The sequence below is a fragment of the Rhinoderma darwinii genome, chromosome 1 (assembly GCF_050947455.1).
Source record: "Rhinoderma darwinii isolate aRhiDar2 chromosome 1, aRhiDar2.hap1, whole genome shotgun sequence".
In the NCBI taxonomy this organism is placed as follows: Eukaryota; Metazoa; Chordata; class Amphibia; order Anura; family Rhinodermatidae; genus Rhinoderma; species Rhinoderma darwinii.
In genome coordinates this window covers 411253899-411263984 of record NC_134687.1, presented here as the reverse complement: position 1 = coordinate 411263984, position 10086 = coordinate 411253899, and positions in this window count along the sequence as shown.

Below are 10086 nucleotides of genomic sequence, written 5' to 3'. Positions count from 1 at the left end.
TACACTCACAGTCCCTATAACACTGATAGCAGCCACATTCCCTATAATAATTACACTCACAGTCCCTATAACACTGATAGCAGCCACATTCCCTATAATAATTACACTCACAGTCCCTATAACACTGATAGCAGCCACATTCCCTATAATAATTACACTCACAGTCCCTATAACACTGATAGCAGCCACATTCCCTATAATAATTACACTCACAGTCCCTATAACACTGCCAGCAGCGACATTCCCTATAATAATTACACTCACATTCCCTATAACACTGATAGCAGCCACATTCCCTATAATAATTGTAGCCACATTCCCTATAACACTGATAGCAGCCACATTCCCTATAATAATTACAGTCACAGTCCCTATAACACTGATACCGTAGCAGCCACAGTCCCTATAATAATTACAGCCATGGTCTCTATAACACTGATAGCAGCCACATTCCCTATAATAATTACACTCACATTCCCTATAACACTGATAGCAGCCACATTCCCTATAATAATTACACTCACAGTCCCTATAACACTGATAGCAGCCACATTCCCTATAATAATTACACTCACAGTCCCTATAACACTGATAGCAGCCACATTCCCTATAATAATTACACTCACAGTCCCTATAACACTGATAGCAGCCACATTCCCTATAATAATTACACTCACAGTCCCTATAACACTGCCAGCAGCCACATTCCCTATAATAATTACACTCACAGTCCCTATAACACTGATAGCAGCCACATTCACTATAATAATTACAGCCACAGTCCCTATAACACTGACAGCAGCCACATTCCCTATAATAATTACACTCACAGTCCCTATAACACTAATAGCAGACACATTCCCTATAATAATTACACTCACATTCCCTATAACACTGATAGCAGCCACATTCCCTATAATAATTACACTCACAGTCCCTATAACACTGATAGCAGCCACATTCCCTATAATAATTACACTCACAGTCCCTATAACACTGATAGCAGCCACATTCCCTATAATAATTACACTCACAGTCCCTATAACACTGATAGCAGCCACATTCCCTATAATAATTACACTCACAGTCCCTATAACACTGATAGCAGCCACATTCCCTATAATAATTACACTCACAGTCCCTATAACACTGCCAGCAGCCACATTCCCTATAATAATTACAGCCACAGTCCCTATAACACTGACAGCAGCCACATTCCCTATAATAATTACACTCACAGTCCCTATAACACTGCCAGCAGCCACATTCCCTATAATAATTACACTCACAGTCCCTATAACACTGATAGCAGCCACATTCCCTATAATAATTACACTCACAGTCCCTATAACACTAATAGCAGCCACATTCCCTATAATAATTACACTCACAGTCCCTATAACACTAATAGCAGACACATTCCCTATAATAATTACACTCACATTCCCTATAATAATTACACTCACATTCCCTATAACACTAATAGCAACCACATTCCCTATAATAATTACACTCACATTCCCTATAATAATTACAGCCATGGTCTCTATAAGGCCTCATTTACACGAGCGTAATATACGCGCGTGCGACGCGCGTGCTTTTCACGCGTGTCGTACGCACCTATATTACTCTACGGGGCAGTGCAGACGATGCGTAAATTTTGCGCAGCGCGAGTGCGTTGCGTAAAACTCACGACATGTTCTATAATCGTGCGTTTTTCGCGCATCACGCACCCATTGAAGTCAATGGGTGCGTGAAAACCACGAAGGTCGCACGGAAGCACTTCCGTGCGAACTGCGTGATTCGCGCAAGAGCTGTCAAACTGAATGTACACAGAAAAGCACCACATGCTTTTCTGTTTACAAACAACCGAACGGAGTGTCTTAGACATGAGCGAACCGAACTTTACCGGGTTCGGCCGAACTCGTTTTGACCGAACCCGGCAGGAGACAGTCACTGTGCAGGGTGCTGAAAGAGTTAAACTGGTTCAGCACCCTGGACAGTGACTTCCGATTCCAATATACGTGAACGTGTAAAAAAAAAAAAAGTTCTGACTTACCGATAACTCCCGGCTTCTTCCTCCAGTCTGACCTCCCGGGATGACAATTCAGTCCAAGTGACAGCTGTAGCCAATCACAAGCCAAGCACAGGCTGCAGCGGTCACATGGACTACCGCGTCTTCCAGGGAGGTGGGGCCAGATGTCAAGAGAGGCGCGTCACCAAGGACGCGTCACCAAGGCAACGGCCGGGAAGTTCTCGGTAAGTACGAACCTCTTTTTTTTTAAACAGGTTACTCGATATGGTGATCGGAATGCACTGTCGAGGGTGCTGAAAGAGTTACTGCCGATCAGTTAACTCTTTCAGCACCATGAACAGTGACTGACGTGGACTAGCCTCATCTCTATGATGGCGGCTGCGCGAAAATCACGCAGCCACGCATCATACACGGATGACACACGGAGCTGTCAAGTGCCTTTTGCGCACGCAAAACGCTGCGTTTTTTTGCGCGTGCAAAACGCACACGCTCGTGTAAATGAGGCCTAACACTGATAGCAGCCACATTCCCTATAATAATTACACTCACAGTCCCTATTAGGGCAGATTCAGACGAACGTTGCGTTTTTGCGCACGCAAACAACGCGGCGTTTTGCGCACGCAAAAACCATTTGACAGCTGCGAGTGTCATCCGTGTATGATGCGCGGCTGCGTGATTTTCGCGCAGCCGCCATCATAGAGATGAGGCTAGTCGACGTCCGTCACTGTCCAAGTTGCTGAAAGAGCTAACTGATCGGCAGTAACTCTTTCAGCACCCTCGACAGTGAATGCCGAACACAATATACAGCAACCTGTTAAAAAAAAGAAAAAGTTCGTACTTACCGAGAACTTCCCGGCCGTTGCCTTGGTGACGCGTCCTTGGTGACGCGTCCTTGGTGACGCGCCTCTCTTGACATCGGGCCCCACCTCCCTGGATGACGCGGCAGTCCATGTGACCGCTGCAGCCTGTGCTTGGCCTGTGATTGGCTGGAGCTGTCACTTGGACTGAATTGTCATCCCGGGAGGTCAGACTGGAGGAAGAAGCTGGGAGTTCTCGGTAAGTCAGAACTTCGTTTTTTTTTACAGGTTCATGTTTATTGGGATCGGTAGTCACTGTCCATGGTGCTGAAACAGTTTAACTCTTTCAGCACCCTGGACAGTGACTATCTCCTGACGTCGCGTACCGGAAATTTTTTTGCCGCGTTCGGTTCGATTGTCCGGGTTCGCTCATCTCAAAGACACTCCATTTGGATGTTTGGAAACAGAAAAGCACGTGGTGCTTTTCTGGTTACATTCATCCTTTTGACAGCTGGTGCGCTGTTTCAGTCGGTTCGCACGGAAGTGCTTCCGTGCGACCTGCGTGGTTTTCACGCACCCATTGATTTCAATGGGTGCATAATGCGTGAAATACGCGGAGATATTGAACATGTCGCTGACAAACGCTGCGCAAAAAGCACGGACTGTCTGTACTGCCCCATAGACTTGTATTGGTCTGTGCGTGGCGCGTGAAAACCACGCGGCCCGCACGGACCGAATACACGTTCGTGTGAATCCCCCCTAACACTGATAGTAGCCACATTCCCTATAACACTGCCAGCAGCCACATTCCCTATAATAATTACACTCACAGTCCCTATAACACTGATAGCAGCCACAGTCCCTATAATAATTGTAGCCACAGTTCCTATTAGGGTATGTTCACACACACTAATTACGGACGTAATTCGGGCGTTTTTGCCCCGAATTACGTCCGAAAAATGCGGCTTGAAATAGTTGACAAACATCTGCCCATTGAAAGCAATGGGCTGACGTTTGTCTGTTCACACGAGGCGTATATTTACGCGCCACTGTCAAATGACGGCGCGTAAATAGACGCCCGCGTCAAAGAAGTGACCTGTCACTTCTTGGGGCGTAATTGGAGCCGTTATTCATTGACTCCAATGAAAAGCAGCGCCAATTACGTTCGTAATGGACGCGGCGTTCAAGCGCCTGCACATGCCGTTACGGCTGAAATGACGGGGATATTTTCTCCTGAAAACATCCCCGTAATTTCAGCCGTTACGGACGCTGTCGTGTGAACATACCCTTAGGCTGGGTTCACACAACCTATTTTCAGGCGTAAACGAGGCGTATTATGCCTCGATTTACGCCTGAAAATAGGGCTACAATACGTCGGCAAACATCTGCCCATTCATTTGAATTCCACAGACATGATATTAGTAGAGGACCCTGAATCCACGAAGGCACTGCCGGTAGCAGACCTACCACCAAAAGAGACCTGAAAGGGAAGCAAGATCTTATTACGTTTCCTATTTACGGGAAATACCTGTGCGCCCAAGTGACCTCCCCGATGATCACTTAGGCGCGGAAGTTCTCTGGCTGCATTCTTACGCCTAGGACAGTTGTTCACTTGATGCTTGTCATCCCCACAGTACAAGCAGAGACCATTCTTCCTGCGGAATTCTCTACGTATTAAATTTTCATCCGTCCCTTTCTTTTATAATTATCGGCCCTTTCGTCCCTTCCATTTACCATAACCATTTCACCATTTAAAAATTGAAGATCCCCCATAACAAAAGTATAAATTCTCACTATACCCCTAGATGAATACGTAGGATTTGTAATACAGTGTAGCATCTGCATAATTTTTTAGGCCGCTGCAAACATGACATGTGCCTAAAAATCATCCAATTAAAATAAGGCCTCAAAATCCTTGTGATGTTCCAATACTTCCAGGCCCTGTCCTATGTCCAGCAACAGCAGATTAGGGCCAATTTGGGGGTATTCCTATACTCAGAACAAATAGCCTGATAAATGTTGGGGTACTTTTCTTCACTTGCATGCTCTGTGTATGAAAAATCTGTCCTATAAATTAAGCATTTGTGAGAAAATTCTAAATGTTCTTTTTCACGACAGATTTTCACAAGATTCTGCAAAAAAAACTGTGCGGTCAAAAAAGTGCGCACACCCCTAGATACATTTTTTTGGGGGTGTAGTTTTCAAAATGGGGTCATTTCTGAGAGTTTTCCATCGTTCTGGAGGCTCAGAGTCTCTTCAAAGAGCAAATGGAGCTGTTGAACCAATCATGCAAAATTTAGGTCCTGAAAATCTAAGGCTGCTCCTTCACTTCCAGGCACTGCCATGTGTCCACACAACATATTTTGACCCCTTTGGGGGTATCTCTGAACTCGGTACAAATAGGCCAATAAATGTTAAGGTGCTTTTCTTCACTAGCTCATGCTCTGAACAATCTGTCCTATAAATGAAGCATTTGTGAAGAGATTATTTTTCACGCCAGATTTCCACAAGATTCTGCAAATTCCCTGAGGGGTGTAGTTTCCAAAATGGGGTCACTTTTGGGGGGTTTCCACTGTTTTGGTCCCTCCAGTGCGTTGCAAACGCGACATGGCACTGAAAACTATTCCAGCAAAATCCACGCTCCAAAATCCAAATGATGCTCCTTCTCTTCTGAGTCCTGCTGTGGGTCCAAACAGCAGTTTATTACCACATATGGGGTACTGTTGTAATCGGACAGATTTTGTGGTGCTTTTTCTCCTTTATTCCTTGTAAAAATTAAAAATATCAAAATGCTAACTATACCCCTAGAAAAATTCCTTGAGGGGTGTAGTTTCCAAAATGGGGTCTCTTTTGGGGGGTTTCCACTGTTTTGGCACCACAAGACCTCTTCAAACCTGACATGGTGCCTAAAATATATTCTAAAAAACAGGAGGCCCCAAAATCCTCTAGGTGCTCCTTTGCTTCTGAGGCTTCTGTTTCAGTCCATTAGTACACTAGGGCCACATGTGGGATATTTCTAAAAACTGCAGATTCTTGGCAATATTGAGTTGCATTTCTCGGGTAAAATCTTCTGTGTTAGAGAATTTTGTACATTTTACCTTTACTTTGCTCTAATTCCTTTGAAACGCCTAAAGGGTTAAAACACTTTCGGAATGCTATTTTGAATACTTTGAGGGGTGCAGTTTTCAAAATGTTATTTATGGGGACTTTCTAATATATAAGGCCCTCAAAGCCACTTCAAAACTGAACTGGTCCCTAAAAAAATATCCTTTTGAAATCGTCTAGAAGATGTGAGAAATTGCTGCGAAAGTTCTAAGCCTTGTAACATTCTAGAAAATTAAAAGGACGTTTAAAAAATGATGCAAACATAAAGTAGACATATGGGAAATGTGAAATAATACCTCGTTTGTATGGTATTACTAACTGTTTAACAAGCAGATACATTTAAAAATTAGAAAAGTGCAAACTTTTGCAAATTTTCTAAAAATGTTGATAATTTTCACAAATAAATATTGAATTTATCGACCAAATGTTTTCACTAACATAACGTACAATATATCACGAGAAAACAATCTCAGAATCACTTGGATATGTAAAAGTATTGCAGAGTTATTACCACATAAAGTGACACACGTCAGATTTGAAAAAATCGGCTTCGTCCTCAAGGCCAAAACAGTCTCAGTCATGAAGGGGTTCAACATGCCATTATAACCCCAGTACTGGGAAAAAAAAAAACATCTCTTGACCCGTACTACTCTCTGCTGATTCTTCTGGATCTCTCTGCAGCCTTTGACACTGTAGACCACCACCTCCTACTTAACATGCTCCACTCTATTGGCCTCAAGGACGCGGCTCTCTCTTGATTTTCTTCCTATCTCTCTGACCGTTTGCTGTTTCTACTTCTTCCACTTGCTATCGGGGTTCCTCAGGGATCAGTCCTAGGTCCGCTCCTCTTTTCGCTCTGCACAGCCCCTATTGAACAATCCATCAGCAGATTTGGCTTCCAGAACCATCTCTACGCTGATGACACCCAATTATATACCTCTTCCCATGACATCACCCCTGCCTCTGTCTCTAACATCATGTCCTCTCTCTATCTAAAACGGAATCTTTCTAAAACTGAGCTTCTTGTGTTCCATCTACTAACCTTCCTAAACCTTACTTCGCACATTCAATCATTAACACGCTCCTCTCACTTTCACTACAAAAATATATCCACTGTGACTCATAACTAATCGGTCATCCACTCACTAAACTCTCCCCTCTCCAATCTATCCTTAACCCCTTAGTGACCTGCCCTTTTTAGGCCCTAATGACCAAGCTATTTTATTCGTTTTTCTATAGTCGCATTCAAAGAGCTATAACTTTTTTATTTTTTCGTCTACATAGCTGTATGAGGACTTGTTTTTTGCGGGATTAGTTGTACTTTTTAATAGCACCATTTTTGGGTACATATAATTTTTTTATTTAAAAAAAACTGAAATTCCGCTATTGTTCTATGCATTTTTAAATTGACGCCGTTCACTATGCGACGTAAATAATATGTTACCTTTATTCTATGGGTCGGTACGATTACGGCGATACCACATATGTAGAGGTTCTTTATGTTTTACGACTTTTGCACAATAAAAACACTTTTGAACTAAAATTATTTGTTTTTTGCATCATCTCTTTCCAAGAGCCGTAACTTTTTTATTTTTTGGGCTTGTTTTCTGCGGGACGTGACGTAGTTTTGATTGGTACTGTTTTGGGGTGCATGGGACTTATTGATTCATTTTTATTATGACTTTTTTGGGGGGCAATGGAAAAAAATTGCAATTTCGCCATTGTTTTTTGCGTTTTTTTTTTACGGTGTTCACCTTGCGGTTTAAATTACATATTAACTTTATTAATGGCGTCATTACGGTCGCGGAGATACCATATATGTGTACTTTTATTTCTTTTTTACACTTTTACTAAATAAAACCACTTTTTATGGACAAAAATTGTTTTATTAATTTTTTTACTGTAACTTTTATTAATCTTTATTTCACATTTATGACTTATTTTATTAGTCCCACTAGGGGACTTTACTTTGCGATCTTCCGATCGCTGCTATAATGCTCTGGTATACTTCGTATACCAGAGCATTATTGCCTGTCAGTGTAAATCTGACAGGCAATCTGTTAGGACGTGCCTCCGGCGCGTCCTAACAGGCATATGTCCAGGGCAGACCTGGGGGCTTTCATCAAGCCCCCGGCTGCCATGACACCCCATCGGAGACCCGCGATTGTATTCGCGGGCCGCCGATGGGTGACAGAGGGAGCTCACTCCCTCTGTAAACAAAGTTAAATGCCGCGGTCGCTATTGATGGAGGCATTTAACGGGTTAAACGGCCGCGATCGAAGTAAACTTCGATCGCTGGCGTTGGAGCAGCAGCTCAGCTGTCATCGGACAGCTGAGCCCCGGCTCCAGCCTGCACGGGAGACCCGTGCAGGACTTACACTAGGCGAACGTGAAAAGGCGTCAGCCTAGCCTAAGGCCCCTTAGTGACGAACGTGAAAAGGCGTATTGGTGGTCACTAAGGGGTTAAAATAGACAGGCCTATAACATTCCCTAATCTGACTCTTTTCCTCGGCCCCCCTTTTACATTAGTCATCAGAACTTGACCCCCCCATTCAGCAGTATCCCCCACACTCCTTGCACCCTAATGCACTTCATGTCTGTCATACACAGATACTGGCTAGTGACCGGGTCGGTACGATTACGGCAATACCAAATATGTATCGTTTTTTTTAATGTTTTACTACTTTTGTACAATAAAATGTTTTTTTTTATGTCGCCGCACTCCAAGAGCCATAACTTTTTTATTTTTCCGTCGATATAGTCATATATGGGTATGTTTTTTGCGGGACAAGTCATATTTTTTTAACAGAACCATTTTGTGGTACATATAAATTATTTATTAGATTAGGATTATTATTTTTTGGGGGGGTTTTAGTTGTACTGTGAAGATTTGTTTTTCTTAATGAACTTTTTAAAACTACAGTATTTAAAAAAAAAAATATTTTTTAAGAGAACTTCACAATGCAATCTTTTGATCGCTTCTAGAATGCTTTGATATACTTAGTATACTAAAGCATTTACTCAGTGTAAAACTGACAAGCAATCTATTATTCAGTGCCTTTTGCGATCGTGTCATGGGAATGCCGATATGAAAACAGTGGGAGTGGGAGCCCCCTTTCCTCTGTTAACCCCTTCCCCCTGCTTGCATTCTGGGCCCTAATAACCAAGCCATTTTTTACGTTTTTCCATCGTCACATTGGAAGAGCTATAACTTTTTTATTTTTCGTCGACATAGCTGTATAAGGTCTTGTTTTTTGTGGGACGACTTGTAGTTTTTATTGGTACCATTTTGGAGTAGATGCGACTTTTTGATCACTTTTTATCACAATTTTTTAAAGTCAGGATTAACAGAAAACAGCAATTCTTCCATAGTTTTTTATTTCATTTTTTACGGCGTTCACAGTGCGGGTTAAATAATGTAATAGATTTATAGTCGGGGTCGTTACGGACGCGGCGATACCAAATATGTGTAACTTTTTTACTTTATTATGTTTTTTTTAATAGTAAAGCAGTTTGTAAGGGGAAAAAGTGGGTTTTTCATTTTTTTTATTTTTTATTTTTTTAAATGAAGTTTATTAAACTGTAGGCAGCCGGAACTGCTGATCGGTGCAGGGTCCAGGTGTCGGACCCCCACCGATCATACACTTATTAAGCTATCCTGTGGATAGGTCAGTATAAAAAAAAGCCTCATGCCTGGAATACCCCTTTAAAATCTGTGTCAAAATCGGAATTTATTACATGCTGGTTTTGTTGCGGATTTTTCTCTTGGCATTGCAATGAATGAAATCCATTGTAAGAATCTGAAAGAAATCCGCGACACAGGGCATGGTGTGGATTAGAAAATCTGCAGAATTCCCTAAAATCCGCGCAGATTTATTCCGCATTGTGTAACTGGGATTTTGTAAAGCCCCATTCTCTTATATTGTACTGTATTTTACTGCAGATCTTCTGTGCGGATTCCATACAAAAAATCTGCAGCAAATACTAATACTACTACCACTGCTACTACTACTACTACTACTACTACTACTACTACTACTACCACTACTACTACTACTACTACTACTACTACCACTACTACTACTACCACTGCTACTACTACTACTACTACTACTACTACTACTACTACTACCACTACTACTACTACCA